Genomic DNA, 20852 nt, shown 5'->3' on the forward strand with positions numbered 1-20852 from the left:
AATTTCTTGATCTGGATCATAAGCCATCAGAATTCTGAAACATGGGGCACCTGGGTGGCTCAGTCCTTAGGTGGCTAACTTCTGCTCAGGTCATGATCCCAGGGCTCTGGGATCAAGCCCTGCATGGAGCCACCTGCTCAGCAGGAGATCTGCTTCTCCCTCTCCCACGCCCCCTATTTGTGTTGCCTCTCTCTCTGTCAAGAGGAAAAGAAAGAAAGAAAGAAAGAAAGAAGCCTAAAATGAACAAAGGATGATTACAAAATGGAGAATTGAATACAAGAGAAATGTAAACTATTGGTCTCACTGAGAATGTGTCACTAATTCTAAAGGCATGTTGAACTCTAAATGTTTAAAGAATATTTGTTACTCATTTTTTATTCCAAATTTAAAATGTCATTTTATCTCTGTATGCATCTTCTCAGGAGCTTTTCACTTTTTTATTTCTTTGAGTTAGAATTATACATTTCAAAACATAAGAGATTTTTAGAACTGAAAATTCCATGTCAATTTTAAAATTTTATTAGAACTGAATGAAAGCAAGGGGCTTAGGCTCTGAATGACATATTTGTCAATTTTGAAAGTCTCATATAAGCTAGTAAAGATGCAATAGGATATTATGTCTAAGGTAGCACTAATGTTACATTTTCTAAGTATATGGATCCTAAAAGTGACATATTTTCATTCTCTAGGAAAGCCCATTCTTTGACATATGGTCATTGGTTATATTTGATTTTCAAATAAGTTATCATTATTGTGTCTATGTTTAAAATGTTAAAATAGAAGGGAAAGTTATAGAAGTTGGCCCCCAAATTTAATAAAATCTATGTGTTTATTTTCTTCTACTGAAATCAATAGATAATTGTCTTACTGATGTGGGAAACAGAGGCATAAGAAAAGTTATTAAATTTCCTTACTATCTAGAGCCCACTGACAAATCCTTGAAACAGGTAGAGTGACATTCCTCTAGGATCTCAACAGCCTCCACCTTAATCTTTTGCTCAGGGCAAAAGGCAGTCCTAGACTGATCAACCCCTATTTTCAACTAGGATCCTGTAAGTCTACTTTAACATATAAAAATTCCTTTGGAAACTTTCTTTATCTCTAAACCCTCCAAGATGTATGCTGGCAATCATCCCCAAGCATATGGTCCACCCATATATATCTGAAGAATCTCATGACTAAGGTTTTATTAGACCATAATAAACTTCAATGGGGATAAATAAAAATGGCTCCTATGTTCAAATTTATTAAACGCTGTACTTTTGCCAGCTGTTCTGGCTATTATTAAGTTTCCTAACCAGGCCAGACTCCACTTGCAGGAGGCCAAAAGAAACCTCCTCTTTGGGATTTCCACCAGAAATTCTACTCTCAAGGAATCAATAGCTAAACCTTTGTCAAGAGTCCAAAGGGATATTCCCCCAAATGATAATTTGGACAAATTGACCAGAGATAATTTGGTAAAATTGATCTCAACAAAGTAAAAACAATACAGGAAGTATTATAATTGATTCAATAAAAAAGAGAGGTCTGGTTTGGATCAAATAAATATCTGACCCTTCCAGAAATTCTAAATTTCTCACTACTTACATTGTATGTTCATTAAACTATTGGTCTACTAAGAAAATGATAGCATACATGAACCAGTATTTGTTGGAAAGTTCAATAACGTCACAAAGAAGTGCCCACCTTATTTGTCTCACCTGCCTATAGTACAATCCAGGGAATCTGCTTGCCTGCTCTGTCACTAGACTGCTCAGTCACTTGGGGTTTAGGATTTCTGCCCAATGGATACGGCTATGGTTTGTATGCATAGCTCCTTATGGAAACTGCTTCTTTTGTCAGAATATTATCCTTAATTGGGGAACCCCTCTTAAACTTTATAGTAATAAGTTAGGTGCTTTGATAAGTCTGTGCTGTTTGGTCAGTTTTACAGCACATTCATTGTGCTTTATCATTCTCAATCCTAAGAGCTGGTCGAATTCACTAACAGCTCATTAAGACTCAATTGGCAAAATTTCTGGAAATCCTGCAAATACCCTGGGCAAAGGCACTGCCTTTGGTCCTTGTAAATCTCCTTTGGAACTCAAAATACATCCCTTTTGGAACTCCTAAACTCTCACCCTTGGAGACAATCACAGTATATCCAATGTTCCTACCCACACCTCTATAATCTCCAGTTGATAAAAGAAGGTATGCCTCAATGTTGTAAAGGCCTAATTATTTATATTAAGACTAACTATGTTTAGTACACAAATCTTTTCATAGCACACTCCTGGAAATTAAGGCTTTAAATGTCACACCTTGCAACCTAGGGATTTCATCTACTAGAAAAGAAATCCCGGAAAGACTCTTCAATCTCTCTGGAAAGTCTTTTGTGAACTCCAGAGAGTGGATTCATATGACACATCTAAAGAAAGCACCAAACCCTGACAATACCTTCTGGTGACCTGAAAATAAAGATTCCACATAGTTGAAGCAGATGCCATCTAATGAGACAACATTCCCAAGATCTTTGGACCAAGCCTATCTTTTCTTTACTGTTCCTTCTTCTCTCTCTTTCATGGAAAAACAAGGCCCTTTTCTGTGTTTCCCAGTTCCTTGAGAAAGTGGATAACCTTTCTGATTGTTGGATTTTCCATCAGAAATCTTGATCCGCCCAAGACATCAATGAGCCCTTAGTTTATCCTGTAAGTAATTTTTCTGAAATTCCAAATGTCACTGTAGGCTTGAATTGTTCCACAAGTCCTTTTCATAAGATTAGAATATTAAACCTACATAACCCCATTCCTTGCTTCAATTTCACATAATCCTGGGATGGAAATATGAGATTTCTTGACACTGTAAGGCAAGGGAGCCTATATAAATTGAGCCACTTGTAAACTTTCTGACATACCCACACTTTTATGGTAACTTTTCAATATATAATAATACAATACCTGACTCTTGGCAGAATGATGCTAATGACTTTATACTGATCAATGGATCCACAGATGTTAATACATATTATGGAGTCTTATGTACACCCCCTGGCTCCTTTTAATTGGAGGTCTTAACAATAGTGCCTATGCTTGGGCAATTCATTGTCTTCATACTGGAGCATAAAAGACTAAAGTTCTTTTCCTGTATTTACCATTCTATTTTCTCTTTTGTGCACTTTAAAGTGTGGGAAATGACACACAGAAAAGGTCCTTCTTGACATCGAGGGACACAGGAAGATATGAAACTAGATAAAGGGAGCTTCATTTAAAATGGAATCAGAGGCCAGAAGGGGAAGTTCTCCTGTCCTGCCACTCATTGTCAGTTGCAGACCCCAACAGGAAGAGAGGTCCCTTACATTCCCAACAGGAGGAAGCTTACTTTACCATCTCAGCAGGAGGAAGAGAGATTTTCTCCTTACCTAGCAAGAGCCCAGCTAATGCAAAACTAACAACTCAGGTTAGTTGAGTTTTAACCACTGAACCTGGCCATTAAAAAGCCAGTTTACTCTAATGGACTTTTCTTTTTTTTTTTTTTTTAATTTGAGTATAGTTGATGAACAATGTGTATTACATTAGTTTCAGGTGTGCAACATAAGGATTCTGCTTCTCTATATGTTAAGCTATATTCACTACAAGTGTAGCTACCATCTGTCACCATATAATGGTATTAAAATATCATTGACTGTATTCACTCTATTGTGTCCTTTATTTTATGACTTACTCATTCCATAACTAGAAATCTGTATCTCCCACTCACCTTCACCCATTTTCCATCTCCCAAAGGGCTTTGTTTGTAACAGTCCCTCTCAATGCTCCTCTTTCCTCTATAAAAGAGCAATCCTGTTCTTTGTTCTTCAAACTTGCCTGTAGTTTGGCTATCCCTTGCCTGTCCCAAATTGCAATTCCTTTTGCTATTCCTGGATAAACCCAATTTGCTGATAAAATAACTGGCTGTTTTATTTTTAAAATTGACAAGTTGTTGATTTTTCAGTCTGCTCACCTTTTTACTTCTTAGGATGAAATGGTGACTTTCAAGATTCTTATTTGCCAGACCAGAAACTGGAGGGGGTCCCTATCTTGGTTTTTGTAGTTAATAATTTTAGGACCTCTTGGGTACTTTAGTAGTCAAGATGTCAACTAGGATTGTAATCATTATAAGAGTAGACTGGGGAAGGTTTTACTTCAAGCTCCCTCAAGAGATTGTAAGTAGGATTTTTAGTTCTTATAATGTTAGAAATTCACATGGAAATGAAAAATATCTAGAAGAGATGAAGCAAGTAAGAAAAAGAAAATTGGCTTAATACTACCTGACTTCAAGGCTTACTATAAAGCTAAGGTAATACAATCAGCCTCATATTGAAATTAAGTTGAATACATCAATGACACAGAATCAAGAGTCCAGAAATAGACCCACGCTTATATGGACAATGGATGTTTGATAAAGGTGCAAAGGCAATTTAGTGATTAAATGATCACCTTTTCAGCAAAATGATACTGGAATAATTGGAAATCCATCTTTGAGAAATATAAACATTAACTTACACTCAGAAGTCATGGTGATAACCTCAGGACATGTATTTGCAAACTCTTTCATGTTTTACTTTTACAAACCATCTTTAGTTTAATACTTGTATTAAATTAAGAGCTCTTCTTCTGGGTTTGTGTTCAGCTTTTGGTCTATTAATTCCCAAGACTTCTAGGTTTTTAGTCTACCTCTGCCTCAGAGGTCTTTTTGCTGATTTTAAAAGTCTAACCCTAGAAATTGGTATATTAATACTTTATCTTGGGGTGCTTGGGTGGCTCAGTTGGTTAAAAATCCAACTCTTAATTTCATCTCAGGTCGTGATCTCAAGATGGAGTCCTGCACAGGGGTCCCTATTCAGCAAGGAGTCTGCTTAGGATTCTTGCCCTCTGCCCATCCCCCTGCTTGTACTATTATCTTTCACACAAGTAAATAAATAAATCTCTAAAAAATACTTTATAGATAACTAAATGTATTTTCCTAGCTGTATGCCTGTTTTCACTATCATACTGAATTTCATCACCATAGTGACAAAAATTGAAAAATTCTACAATTTAGGATTATCTCCTTGTAAGAATCTTCATTATTATTTTTATTCAGATTTTTATTCAAATTCTAATTAGTTAACATACAGGGCAATATTGGTTTCAGGAGTAGATGTCAGTGACTCATCACTTATGTACAACATTCAGTGTTCATCATAACAAGTACCCTCCTTAATACCCAACACCCATCTAGCCCATCCCTCATCTACCTCCATCCATCAACCTTCAATTTGTTCTCTATCTTTAAGTCTTATATGGTTTGTTTCCTTTTTATTCTTTTCCCCTTCTATATGTTCATCTGTTTTGTAAATTCTACATATGAGTGAAACCATAAGGTAGTAATCTTTCTCTGACTTACTTCATTTAACAAAATACACTCTAACTCCATTTATGTCATGGCAAATGGCAGGACTGCATTATTTTTCATGGCTAATATTCATATAATAATGTATATACTCTATTAAAACATTATATATATACATATATACACACACACATATATATAAATAACCAATAAATAACCAATAATATTCTATTTATATACACACACACTACCAGTAATATTCCATTTATAGAAACTCTTTTTTTATCCATTCATCAGTCAATAGACATTTGGACTCTTTCCATAATTTGGCTATTGTTGATAATGCTGCTATACACATTGGGGTGCATGCACCATTTTGAATCTGTATTTTTGTATCTTTTGGGTAAATACATAGTAGTGCAGTTGCTGGATTGCAGAGTAGTGCTATTTTTAACTTTTTTGAGGAACCTCCATACTGTTTTCCATAGTGGCTGCACAAGTTTGCATTCCACCAACAGTGTAAGAGGCTTTCCCTTTTACCACATCCTTGTCAATACCTCTTCTTTCTTGCGTTGTTAATTTTAGCCATTCTGACAGGTGTGAGATGGTGTCTCAACATGGTTTTGATTTGTATTTCCTTGATAATAAGTGATGTTGAGCATCTTTTCATGTCTGTTAGCCATCTGGATGTCTTTGGAAACATGTCTATTCATGTCTTCTACCCATTTCTAAACTGGATTCTTTGCTTTTTTCGAGGTTGAGTTTGATGAGTTCTCTATAGATATTGACTACTAATCCTTTATCCAATAGGCCATTTTAAACTATTTTCTTCCATTCCATAGGCTGCCTTTTAGCTTTGTCGACTATTTCTTTCACTGTGCAGAAGATTTTTATCTTGATGAAGTCCCATTAGTTCATTTTTGTTTTTGTTTCCTTGTCTCTGGAGACATATCTAGTAAGAAGTTGCTATGGCCGAAGTCAAAGAGGTTGCTGCCTGTGTTCTCCTCTAGGATTTTTATGGTTTCCTATTTCACATTTAAGTGTTTCATCCACATTGGATTTATTTTTGTGTGTGTGTGGTGTTAAGAATGTGGTCCAGTTTTATTCATCTGCATGTTGCTGTCCAGTTTCCCCAATACCATTTTTGAAGAGACTGCTATTGTTTCCCACCACCCTCCCCCCAACACGTTGGATATTCTTTCCTGCTTTGCCAAAAATTAGTTGCCCATATAGTTGCAGGTCCATTTCTGTTTGTTTATTTGTTTGATTTGTTTTAATTCTGTTCCATTGATCTATGTCTGTTTTTGTGCCAGTACCACACTGTCTTGATGACTACAGCTTTGTAAAATAAGAGAATCTTCATTATTTACTTTTAAAAATCACAAGAAATAAAAATCTTAGGACATTATAGGACAAGATAATTTCATGGGAGCCACTCTCTTAACCTGAAGCATTTAACTGGAAATTTCTCTAATTGAAAATAAGAATGTAACTTTAACCAATTTCTAACATTAGACATATTTCTTAGCAATTTTCTTGAGTCCCTGAATTTTTTGCCTTTCATAATATTGTAAGGAAACATCTGTTAAAGGTATATTGGATTTATAAAATAGTTATGGTTTAGATATAATAGTTGTCATCATTTGCTCTGGAAAAATGTCCCAAATAAAAATTTGGCCTATGGAGCTCTATACCTTTTATTCTAAAATGTTTTAAATTTAAATGTCAAGTAGGTCATCATAGCAACAAATGTTCTGGTCCTATTACTTAGATGTAAACATCTGCTTTTGGCCTTAATGTTATAAACACTGAGTTTAGAACAAGTATGTTCTTTTAAGATATGAAAAATAGTTTGCTCTTGAGAATAAAGGATGGAAATAGCAAGAGAATTTAGTCATTTCAAATGCAAATTTACATGCATGTAATTCTCATTTGCATACATGCAATTCCAAAATGACTTTATGTGTTTGATGAGAACAGACTAGAATCATTTGGTATAGGAAAACATCTGCTACACATACACAGGAATATTACTCAACTTGAAGAAAAATTTACTACATGCATCAAATTGATACTATAGTAGCTATAAAACAACAAATAATAAAATATTGTTGAATGAATTACATTTGTTTAAGGGTGTTTACAAAGATAAATGTAGTCATGTAAAAAATATTTCACTCATCTGTTTTTATCTAAATTTGCATACATCCCATATATTTCCCTTTTATTTTTGGTATTCCATGATTTAAAAATTAGAAATGACAAGAAAATAAGGCTTTGATGTTGTTTTCTACAAATCGGTGTTTTGTATTTTTGATAAGGGTCTTATATCTCATAACTCCTTAGTGTCTAACTCTAAATACCTTCCTGTCTATAGACACATGCTCAGTAAAATGTTATATTTTTTAAATCTGAAAAACGTAATGTGAAGTCATTCAAATTCAAAATATAGTGTGACACACAAGAAGAAATATTTTAAAATTTTTTAAAAAATCACACAAGTAAACAAACAAAAAAGCCAATTACATCTAGGAAGGAAATTATGTCTAAGAAGTGGACGTTTTGCTTCAAAAAACAAAACAAAAAAAAGAATTTTATTTCCCAAATTATTCAAAATGAACATATTTTATTCTTGTGACAGAGAGGAAAATAATGTTTGCCTTCAAATGTATTCTTCTGCCTGCCTTTCTTTATAATTTAGCATGGGCAATTTGTGTAGACACCTTAATAGGCACTCTGTATGTAAATAGCTAAATATTAGGACTGTAAAAAAACAGCTGGAAAAGAAAAGCACACATATGCACATTGCAAACTGAGTGAAAAGTGCCCTTTTTATCATAAACATTTATAAAGATATTTCTGAGAAACATTTATAAAGGTATTACTGAGAAACATTTATAAAAGTATTACTGAGACAGTATTGGTTTAAGAAAAATTTTACAGTAAAAATAAAAACCCATCTTTTAATTAGTTCTCAGTTTTAGACAAACATTTTTCCATTTCTTTACCTGAATCAGAATATTAAACAGAGAATTGGAAATGAGTGTTCTATTTTTAACTCTATCCCATGTTAGATATATGGTTGCAGGTAAGGTACATCATCCAGATTTTTTTTAAGTGATAATGGAAATCTGTGTTCTAAGGTGGCTGACCAACCCAGCAGAGGAATCCCAGCCCCAGCCCCAGAGCCATTCTGGGTTTTCCCTCTTGCCCCACCTGCCACTGGCACAAGAACCTCACAGACTCCTCAGTAAAAGTGTATAAACCACCCCCTTTGTTCATGCTCTGGGCTCAGACCTTGGGAGATTACTCTTCTCTGAGCCCACTGGAGCTAAATAAACCGCTGATTCTCTAAGGTCTCTGAGTGCTGCTTTGTTCTTCTGCCAGGATCCACTCCAGGTTCCTTAACAAAAGGACTTTTCACTCTAACTGACACCTGTGGTTGGGTTTGACCTAGCTGTACAGATAAATTCACTCAAGGCCATGCTTTATTTGTGTGGCCCATATCCAATGATGGATCAACACAGCCAATCTCAGTGTAGGACAATGCCAACAGGACATATTCATTCCAGATGTCCTCATGAGGTTGGTCACATTTGTCGGCCTGTATCACTTTGACCTCTCCCTCTGCCTGGTGCTGCTCTCACCCTCATCTTTCCATGGGTGTCAATCCTTAATTAATACCCAGCATGATAAAGCCTGTCTCAGCTTCTGCTTCCTGGGAAACAAACCAGTGACAGTAATTCTCAAGAGTGGTACAAAAAAGAGTGACGATATTTAAATGGGATCTCTTGCCAGCCTTCCAGCTAGTAATGAGGAACCCTTCCTTGGTAATGAGAAGAGCACAGACAGCCCCTGCCACAAGGTAGTGGTCCACTTGTTAAAAGACTCATAAGGATTAAAGGGTGCTTGGGTGGCTTAGTCAGTTTAGCATTTGACTTGATATCAGCTCAGGTCTTGATCTCAGGGTTGTGAGTTCAAGCTCTGCATTAAAAAAGTATCTCACAGGTAGTGAATTGGCATGGTTTAACAGTGAAAAGGGATATGATAGGTTGAGGCCATTATTAGACATTTGAGAGGTACAAGATAAATAGTAAATACAAAGATATTTTATGCTTAAGTCAGGCATTCTTGGAAAAAGAACTTGATACATGCTCCTCCAAATGTTGAATCCTTATATTTGCAACACCTGAGCCTTAAAAAGTTGATTGACCTTCCCTGAGACTTACCACTCCCTTTTCATTTAAAATCAATGTAGAGGGGTGCCTGGGTGGCTCAATGGGTTAAGCCGCTGCCTTCGGCTCAGGTCACGATCTCAGGGTCCTGGGATCGAGTCCCGCATTGGGCTCTCTGCTCAGCAGGGAGCCTGCTTCCTCCTCTCTCTCTGCCTCTCTCTCTGCCTGCCTCTCTGCCTACTTGTGATCTCTCTCTGTCAAATAAATAAATAAAATCTTAAAAAAAAAATCAATGTAGAAACCCCTTTCTTATAAGACAATGTCCCAGTTTGGCAGCAATTCAAAATGTGAAATGTAGATTTATCATTTAGTTTAACAATTCTAGCTCTAGGTATAATCCCCAAAGAGCTGTAAATATATGTCCACACAAAAGCTTGTATATTTATGCCATAGTAGCATTATTCATAATAATTAAAAAGTAGAAACAACCTAAATTTTCAACTGTTTAAAAATGTGGTTTTGTTATCAATTTACACAACAGAATAGGCATATGATAGAATAAAAATTAATGATGTACAATACATGCTTCAATGAATAAAGCTTGAAAATATTAGGCTAAGTGGAAGAAGCCAGTCACAAAAGACAGATTGAAAGATTCCATTTACACGGGTGAAAGGTTTACAATAGGCACACTTAGAGACAGTAGATAGTGTTTGCTGAAATTGGGAAGGAATGATGGTGTGAAGGAATGAGAAATGACTGCTAGTGGATACAGGTTTTCTTTTTGAGATGACTAAAAATGTTCTAAACACTAAAACACTAAAAGTGTTCTAAAATTAGATTTTTATGATTGTTGCACAATTCCTTAAATATACTAAAAATACTTGAATTATACATGGAATTTTTGGTATACAAATTATATCTCAAATTTATTTTAAAAAATAATATAGAAGTTATAATTTTAACCCATCTCTTAATGTTCATTTTCTTATAATAATCAATACCAATAAAATCATATAATTCATTTCCTGAAATACTTTTTTGGTTCCAAGATCCAATTCTGGACCCCACATTGTACTTTGCTGTCATGTCTACTCAGTCTCCTTCAAACAGCTAGTTTTTCTTTTTCTTTTAATTATTAGTAAAAGGTATTTGCTAAGCACAGCCCATAGTGAAAAGGTAACTGAATTCTCCCTTCTTGATAAAGAGGTAGAATTTATGAAACAGAATTTATGATAATTTTTTTAGACTATTGGACTTAACTAGGAAATTTGGGGGAAAGCTATATTAAAGTATGCAACAGTTAGTTTAAGTTTGTCTACTACTTTTGTCAATCATGACAAAATGACAAAAATGATATGCATCATTTATAACTATCATATTTTCATGATGACTTTCTAGTTCCCTCACTTCTTCTACTTGTAAGGGAGGGGAAAAATCTTTTCTTTTTATCCTTCTTGGTTCTTGGTTAGAGAAGTTCTGTAACAAAATACAGATTAGTAACAGAAAAGCACACAATCAGTTTTACATAAGGCAAGAACTTTCATAAGGAAATGAAGACCCAAAGAAACAGTTAATATTAAGCATATTTAATACTAGGTTTGATGAAAAGCGGAAGTTATGGGAAAATGTGATAGGACAAAGGGTATGATCTAAGTGTGATAAACCAGGAGAAAATTATCAAGGCCTGGTTATGAAAATTCTATTTGATATCCCTCTATCTTTCAAGATAAGAAAGCTTCTTCCCTCCTAGTGGAGGGAGGGCACCTCTCAAGTGAGCATTTTATGACCCAGTTCAGGAGAGAAGGTGAGAGAGTCCTTCCTACAGCTGCCATTTTTCAACTTCCTTCAGCTTAAAATATTCAATATGCCAAGGTGCCGTGTATTCCATTCTCCAGGGATTGATTATACCTAGGGCCTGAACTCTATCAGCATTTATTAATCAAAATTATTCTGTAAGAAAAATGTGGCCCCCTTTTCTCCTCCATTTATTTATTCAGTCATAAATTTATATCATTGTAGACTCATGAACTTTGTTCCTTTGGATTATAATCCAGTACTATCACTATTTATTATTTTACTGTAATTTTTTTTCAGTTTTGTCCATTGAGACCTTGAGAGGTCTCTAGGAGCTCTTATGTCTTTTGGTATGCACCTTTTTTTTTTTTTAAAGTATTTCCTTGCTTTCTAGTACTATAAGAACTCCAGAGTTATTTTGCATTTTTCCTATCTTAGATGTAGAACTAACAATCTCTCTAAGGAGATCTGGTTTCTTTTATTGAAGAATGATATTTAGAGACCAAGGACAGTGTTAGGTATTCTCATTGCTTCTGTAGTGTCACTGATTCTAGCCCTCTGAGTGGACAAAGCTGAGAAATATGTGTTTTTGTAACAAAACATATGTATAATAACTTCTGTAACTATCTATATGCTTACATTAAAATTAAGCTTATACTGACATTTCCAAATGCTAATTCAAAATAAGTCTCATTTTAATCTTTTCTTTCTTTTGAGTGTTTGTAACTTTTTCTCTAGCCACAAGAATTTGGGCCCCCATTATCTACAAATAATTTATTTATTTGTTCAACCCTAGCATACATGTAGTTTCAGAAATACATAGTGCTTATGCACTGTCTGTAGCCATATGATATTCAGTTAAAACAATGTTTACCAAAGTTATATAGATTAAGTTCCTTTCCCCCTTTCATTCAGTGATCTCATATTTTACATTTATAATAAAGTTTAAGTTTTCACAGTTTGTATTCAGTACTAGGATCCCTGATGTTCTGTATGATTTTAAAAAATCATCTGCAAGGGAGGAATAGGTTTTCTTTTACCTTTTCAGGGTCTCTGACTGAGTCTGAAAGTTGAAATGACAAAAACAGATTAAGGGAAGCAAAGTATTAAAAATATTGAGCATGAATTTTATGTGACATGGGAGCCTTTGTAAGGAAATGAACTAAAGAAACAGACTTGTGTATTTTCATTCTAGTTTTGATGAGAAATGGACAATTGTGGAGGAATATGATAGGTTAAGGAGTGTGAGGCAATTATAGTAAACTGTGGGAAACTTAGAAAGGTCTATTTGTTAAGATTCATCTTGATGTCCCTTTGTCTTCAAAGATAAGCATGCTCCTTTTCCCTGAGTATGAGGAGGGTATCTCTTACATGACGGTTTTATGAACTGTTTCAAGAAACAGAGTGAAATGGAGGAAAAAAGTCCTAGGGACCTTCCTGCTGTTTTCTCAAACTCTTTTTGCTTAAAATATTCAATATGTTAAGGTGACATATTTTAGGGTAGTGTGTGCTACACCCCACCACAGTACCCATTCAAGTCATTCTTTATGATGTTACCATTCTGCAGGTTTTGACAAATGCATAGAGTCATATATCCAGCTACCCAATACCATCCAGTATGATTCCAACACCCTAAATTTCCCACATAAAACTCCTTTGCAGTCAGCCACTCTCCTCTTCTCCTTCAACTGCCAGCAACTACTTGCCTGTTTTACATCTCTATAGTTTCACCAGTTAGATCTGAGTATACTTTGGCATCCCTTTTTCTGCCCCTCTAACTTTCATCCAGTTCTCTTCTTCCAGCTGCTGTGAGTTTTTCACTAGTGGCCTAAGGCTCACAGTATTGCACATATATGGCCCCAGCCCATCTCCTCTCCACACAGATTAAGGCTTTTGTTCCACAGAAGAGATAGCAGGAGAAAATCAGCATTGAATTTCTTACCCCTCTTGCAAGATTACCTTTTTCTTCCCCCAGGTCTGTAGCACAAGACAATTCTCAGAGGTATTTCTCTAAAGATTCAGAAAAAAACAGCTTGTATATTTTCACCACCCCTTCAGGGATTTCATGCTATTCTGCCAGTCTTCCCTTGGCCTTTAATCATTTGTCATCAATTCAAGCTAAACTTTAATTAGCTTTTAGTTGCATCTATCTCAGTGAGTGTGAATATCTGCTCTTTTCCTTCAAGCACCATCTTTTCTTAGATCTGGAGCCAACTGTTTGTTCTACTAATTTTGAAGTTAGCTCACCTCTTTTTCTGATGCAAAAGAGAAAGTGTCCCATTATTTAATAGCTTTCTACATCTTGGGGCAGAAGCCGGTTCTCAGTTCTACGGCTATTATGAATTTACACTAAGTATATGAACAGGAGTCTATGCACTTAAACCTAATTCTTAGTGTAAAATAAATATGCCTAATCCAGTCCCACTGATATAAATCACACTCCTCACCTCTACCTGTGTGCTTACATCCAGAAAATAAAATCACCAAACTGAATAAGCATTACTTTATTTTGATTCTTTAAGTCTCTTATTTATTTATTTATTAAAAGATTTTATTTATTTGAGAGACAAAGAGAGAAAAAGCATGAATGGGACTGTGGAGGCAGAGGGAGAAGCAAACTTCCCATTGAGCAGGGAGCCCAACATGGAGCTCAATCCCAGAACCCCAAGATCACAACCTGAGCAAAAGGCAGATACTTAATCAACTGAGTCACCCAGGCACACCTCCTTAAGTCTTCTCTTCTTCTATTTCATATATATATATTTATTTAGTTAGTTTAATGTTTTAACTTGATAGTATATAAAATGCAATATTTTATTTATTTTTTCCATTGTATTTTGTTTCTTTTCAGTGTTCCAAAATCCATTGTTTACACACCACATCCAGTGTTCCATGCATTACATACCCTCCATAATACCCACCACCAGGTTCACCCAATCCCACACACCCTCCCCTCCCAAACCCTCAGTTTGTTGCTCATTGTCCACAGTTTCTCATGGTTTGTCTCCCTCTCTGATTTCCCTCTTCTTACCTCTCCTCTCCATCTCCCAATTTCCTCCATGTATTCTTTATGCTCTACAAGTAAGCGAAACCATATGATATATGATACTTGACTCTCTCTGTTGACTTATTTCACTCAATTTAATCTCTTCCAGTCCCATATATGTTGATATAAAAGTTGGGTATTCATCCCTTCTGATGGAGGCATAATACTCCATTGTATATATGGACGATATCTCCTTATTGCATTTGTCTGTTGAAGGGCATCTTGGTTCTTTCTACAGTTTGAAAACTATGGCCATTGCTGCTATGAACATTGGGGTACAGATGGCCCTTCTTTTCCCTCAACTGTATCTTTGGGGCAAAAATCCATAGTATAACTGCAGAGTCATAGAGTAGCTCTATTTTTAATTTCTTCAGGAATCTCCACACTGTTCTCCAAATTGGCTGCACCAACTTACATTCCCACCAACAGTATAAGAGGGTTACCCTTTCTCCACATCCTCTCCAACGTTTGTTTACTGTTGTTCATTTTGGCCATACTAACTGGTGTAATGTGGTATCTCAATGTGGTTTTGGTTTGAATCTCCCTGATTGCTAATGATGATGAACGTTTTTTCATGTGTCTGTTAGCCATTTGTATGTCTTATCTGGAGAAGTGTCTGTTCATGTTTTCTGCCCATTTTTGGACATAATTATCTGTTTTTTGAGTGTTGAGTTTGAGGAGTTCTTTATAGATCTTGGATATCAGCCCTTTGTCCATTGTGTCATTTGTGAATATCTTCTCCCATTCCGTGAGTTGCCTTTTTGTCTCATTGACTGTTTCCTTTGCTGTGCAGAAGCTTTGGATCTTGGTAAAGTCCCAACAGTTCATTTTTGCTTCTGTTTCCTTTGCCTTTGGAGACATACTTGCCTTGAAAGAAGTTGCTGTGGCCAATGTCAAAGAGGTCACTGCCTATGTTCTCCTCTAGGATTTTGATAGATTCCTGCCTCATGTTGAGGTCTTTTACCCATTTCAAGTTTATCTTTGTGTAATGCTCAAGTTTTGTTCTTCTATACATAGCTGTTCAATTTTCCCAAAATCATTTATTGAAGATACTGCCGTTTTCCCACTGTATATTTTTTTCTGCTTTGTTGAAGATTATTTGACCATAGTGTTGAAGGTCCATGTCTGGGCTTTCTACTTTGTTCTACTCATCTATGTGTCTGTTTTCATGCCAGGACCATGCCGTTTTGGTGATCACAGCTTTGTAGTAAAGCTTGAAATCCGCCAATGTGATGCCCCTAGTTTTTTTCTTTTTCAGCATTTCCTTAGCAATTTGGGGTCTCTATGGTTCCATATAAATTTTAGGATTGTTTGTTCCAGCTCTTTGAAAATGGCCGGTGGAATTTTGATCGGGATGACGTTGAAAGTATAGATTGCTCTAGGCAGTATAGACATTTTAACAATGTTTGCTCTTCTCATCCATGAGCATGGAATGGTCTTTCATCCTTTTTTGTCTTCTTCAATTTCTTTCATGAGTGTTCTGTAGTTCCTCAAGTACAGATCCTTTAACTTTTTGGTTAGGTTTATTCCCAGGTATCTTATGGTACTTGGTGCTATAGTAAATGGAATTAATTCTCTCATTTTCCTTCCTATATTTTCATTGTTAGTGTATAAGAAAACAGCTGATTTCTGTACATTGATTTTGTATCCTGCCACATTACTGAATTGCTGTATGAGTTCTAGTATTTTGGGAATAGAGTCTTTTGGGTTTTACATATAAAGTTTCATGTCATCTGCAAAGAGAGAGAATTTGACTTCTTCCTGTCATTTTCTTTTTGTTATCTTTCAGAGGCTGTTTAATTCTTAGACTGGTGGTCCCTTCTTCAGTCTCTAAATCTTGCAGTGTGATCTCCAATTCCCTCACTGATTCCATTGTCACATTTCCTTCTCTGACTCCCCTGCCTCTCTCTTTTAAGAACTTTTATAATTGCATTGGGCCCACTGGATAATCGAATAATCTACCTCTAATTTAAGTATATCTACAAAATCTCCTTTGCCATGAAAGGTAAAATATTCTAAGAGTTGTTCTAGGGATTGGAAACTGAGCTTCTTTGTAAAACTATTGTGTAGCCTGCACATGTAACTTAATACTTTAATTTAAAGACTCAATAAGGGATTAGGAAGCACTAGAGAAAAATATTTAAGAAAATATCTATTTGTCTTTATTTAAAAATGTCACCAGTGACTTTTTCATTATTAAAAAGAGGTAAGTGCTATTTTAACATTGTGTGTGTGTTTACATGTGTGTGTGTATAACCTGATAATGGACTTATTGTACCAATAATAGCTGACAGGATCTTCAACGATTGCTGAGAGGCTTCATAGACTTTAATAAGGTTTCCAAGCAAGATTAAATAAAATGAAACCAGTATATACATAGCATTCTATTGAAAAGCAATCGTTCTGTGTTTGAGTTTTGAGGAGCAAGAAGCTAAAATGGCAAGAAGAATATAAGGGTGACAACTGCATGTATAATATTTAGTCCTGTAAAATACACTGGGAGTCATTTGACATCTGTGCTTTTTGATCCAATGCATGCAGAGACCTAACTAAATTGTGGAATTAGTGAAGATTTTTAAACTTGAAAAGTATAGAGGCGTTCATTTCCTCCTAATTTGAAATGTACATAACTTCAGTTCCTTGGAAAATTTGGAAGTAGACCTGCCAGTGGTAGTTTTCATACAAGTGGTATATCTTGGGGCGCCTGGGTGGCTCAGAGGGTTAAGCCTTTGCCTTCGGCTCAGGTCATGATCTCAGGGTCCTGGGATCAAATCCCACATCGGGCTCTCTGCTCAACAGGGAGCCTGCTTCCTCCTCTCTCTCTCTCTCTGCCTGCCTCTCTACCTGCTTGTGATCTCTGTCTGTCAAATAAATAAATAAAATCTTAAAAAAAAAAAACAAACAAGTGGTATATCTTAAAAACAGTGTAGATCTGAACTCCAAACACCTAAAATCACATTATATAGAAATATATCATCATTTTACACCTGATTTAACCCCAAGTATTCATTTGGTTTTATGCAGTTTGTTTGTTTGTTTGTTTGTTTGTTTTTCAAGAATAAAATAAACATTTTTTAAGGGAGAAGATAAACTATCTTTGGAATTTAATTATCTCTTTTTCCTCTAGTCAATGTTAAAGTAAACCATCTTTTTAAAGTTCATTTAAAAGCATTAAAAGTATTGACACAAAAATCTTTTCTTGGTTCTGCATTTTTAGGTCATATTAATTTGAAATGTGTTAAATGTGTATATTTAAAGCCTAAAGCATTGTAATTGTCTACACAACAAAAAGATTTTTGTGTTGATGTGTTGTTTTGAGGTGTTATAATTTCAGCCTTTCACTAACTGAGCAATAAACTTTACATAAAGTTTTCATATTGAGCTAAGGCTTTACACTCTTTCACTATTGATTTATTGTATTTCCCTCTGGGATTCTGCATATTGTATATGACTAGTGAAAACTGTCAATCATCTAAGGGATTATTTATTTATTTAATTTATTATTTTACTTTTTTGTTTATTCATTTTTTTTTTTTTTTTTTTTTTTTTTGCTATTTGGCACCTACCCACTAAAATAAGAGTATAAGTATTAGAAAATACTTATTATTGGAATAGGTCTGGGTGAATTAAAATAAAATTTATATTGTTAGTATTAAATGGTATTTCATAATCACTAATCACAACTACCACCACAACAGCCATTAAGAGTGAATAATGTCTGGAAATCTTTAGAATATTTGATATCAACAGAAAATAAGTCAAAGAAAAGACTTGATCTGTAAAGTGTTCTTAAAATACTGATCCCTAATTATTATTTATAAATACTATAAAACTTCAGTTTTGCCATTTTGAGTTTATATGTTTTATGATGCCTCTTTGTTAAGACTTAACTTCTTACTGCAAAAAGTATTATTGGCAGCACTTTGATTGGTGTGAGTAGGCCATATTCATCCACAGATAAAAATGTTAAGAATTAAGAGATAATTTAGTTAATAAAATATGGTGTAGATAAGTATTTTATTTGAAAACATTTTCTAAAGTCATTGAATGTGGGCCTTCTTCAATCCTAATTTTAGACCCACACCTATACTCATTCTATACCCTTCCTCAGTTGTTTTATACATTTTTGGACTTCACAAATTATTTGCATAAAGATTTTATACTCACTATGTTGTTGATCCACATCCTTTCATTCAAAAGCACCTAGAAAACTACATGGTTGAAATCAATGATGTTGTTTGAGTTCAAAATGCATTTTAAAGTATTTCATTTTAAACAATCAAATAGAAATAGCATAAATAAGTATGCCATTGTGGCCTATTTGTATAATTTTCTCTTTTAAAAATTCAAATTCCTCATAATTAGAGATGAACAATTTGTTAAATGTAATGCTTTCTAAACATTATTAAAGAGATTGAGAATACTGGTTACTTGGTATTTATAGCAAGGAAAGATTAACCTTAATAACTCTGAAAGTAAGTATGTTTTTAGGACCTGCAAAAATATGTTATTTGCAATGAATAAATAATTTTCTAATATTATTTTGTTTCTAATAATATTTTCTTCAAGCAATAAATAGTAAAGAAAAGATTACTTAGTTTAAATACACACATAAAAAGTTTAAAATATTTTGTTCTACTTATTAATAAATGAGAAAATATAATTCTAGGGAATAAGATTCTAAGTCATGGAACTTCAAAAAACAATACAGGTAAAATATATTATATGTTTATAAAAAATTAAAAATTAAAGAAAAACCAATACAGGTATTTGTACATGTATGCAAAGACAGCAGAATATTAACTAACTAAAAGAATCCTTCTGGTTGGGACGCCTGGGTGGCTCAGTTGGTTAAGCAGCTGCCTTCGGCTCAGGTCATGATCCCAGCGTCCTGAGATCGAGTCCCATATCTGGCTCCTTGCTCCGCAGGGAGCCTGCTTCTCCCTCTGACTCTGCCTTCCACTCTGCCTGTGCTCGCTCTCACTCTCTCTCTCTCACAAATAAATAAATAAAATCTTTAAAAATAAAAAGAAAAAAGAATCCTTCTGGTTTATTTGTTGTTTCTATCCCCAACTATGTAGGTATAATTTTTTAAAGATTTTTAGAAGTGATGATTTTAATAGCTAATTTGTCTAGCCAGTATTTGGATGTGTCAAGAATGTAAAGAAAGATGAATTTTTCTACTAAATTGTGATTTAGGGAATTAGAAAAAAGAGCTCTTATTTTATAATTAATATTGTCTTTTAAAACACATATGTGTATTAATATTTGTAAGGAAAATAAACTTATGTTAGTTCCAAAATATATATTGACATCTTTTTTCAATCTATTTTACTTTGTTTGCTCGTATTTCAAGATTTCTCTTAATCTTTGACAACATATTTTCTTTTTGATTTTGACCATTTTAAAGACTGTATCAAATATTTTAAAATAAAACATTTGAGCATAAATTAGTGATCTATGACATAGTGAATGTCTATTTTATATTGTTATTATTAAAATCAATTTTTATGGCAGTATTTTGGAATTTAATTCTGAGAAGAGGGAAGACAAGAAGAGATTACTTCATATTTTCAATACTCATGTAACTCATGTCGGCATATAAATAAAAGGTATAAAACTCGCATATAGTAAGAAAATGCAAATACAACAGAATACTGTAAAATATCTTAAAAGTTTGTGCCCCCCCCCCATTTTCAACAATATACCCTCTGCAAACAAAATTTCTTAGGCATATTTCTATAAAAAATCAATATGAGGGCGCCTGGGTGGCTCAGTGGGTTGAGCCGCTGCCTTCGGCTCAGGTCATGATCTCAGAGTCCTGGGATCGAGTCCCGCATCGGGCTCTCTGCTCAGCAGAGAGCCTGCTTCCCTCTCTCTCTCTGCCTGCCTCTCCATCTACTTGTGATTTCTCTCTGTCAAATAAATAAATAAAATCTTTAAAAAAAAAAAAAAAATCAATATGATAGTTTAGTTATACTAGTTTATTTATTTGTGCTACTTTATATCATTTATTTTCATACAAGGAAATATGCTACAGAAATTGATTAACACATTGTATTTATGTGTTTTATAATGTATCTTAGAGACAATTTTATATCAGAACTTAATTGCTAGCCTCATTATTTTAAACAGAGATAGGTATTAAGGCTTTTTTTTAACAGTGATGAAAAACATCCTTGTATATGCATTTATTAATTTTATAAGTGAATCCACAGGTTTATTTTCTATAACAAAATAATTAACATTTTGACATAAATTGTCAAGTGTAATTGATTATAATATTGTTCTAAATATTCATGGCTGTCTCTATAGATCATGTCCTAATCCCAGACGATGATGAATATGAGAGATAGGGATCTCATGTTTTAGAAAAAGTTCAAGGAAGCTGAGTTACAACTGGATAAATAGGGAATTCTGTGGCAGCCTAAAAGTTGCTGAGGGGGCTGACCTAGTTGTAAGGTTAGAAAAGATATCCCTTATGA

This window comes from Mustela putorius, unplaced genomic scaffold, assembly GCF_011764305.1.
Source record: "Mustela putorius furo isolate JIRA1106 unplaced genomic scaffold, ASM1176430v1.1 tig00000759_pilon_pilon_pilon, whole genome shotgun sequence".
NCBI lineage: Eukaryota > Metazoa > Chordata > Mammalia > Carnivora > Mustelidae > Mustela > Mustela putorius.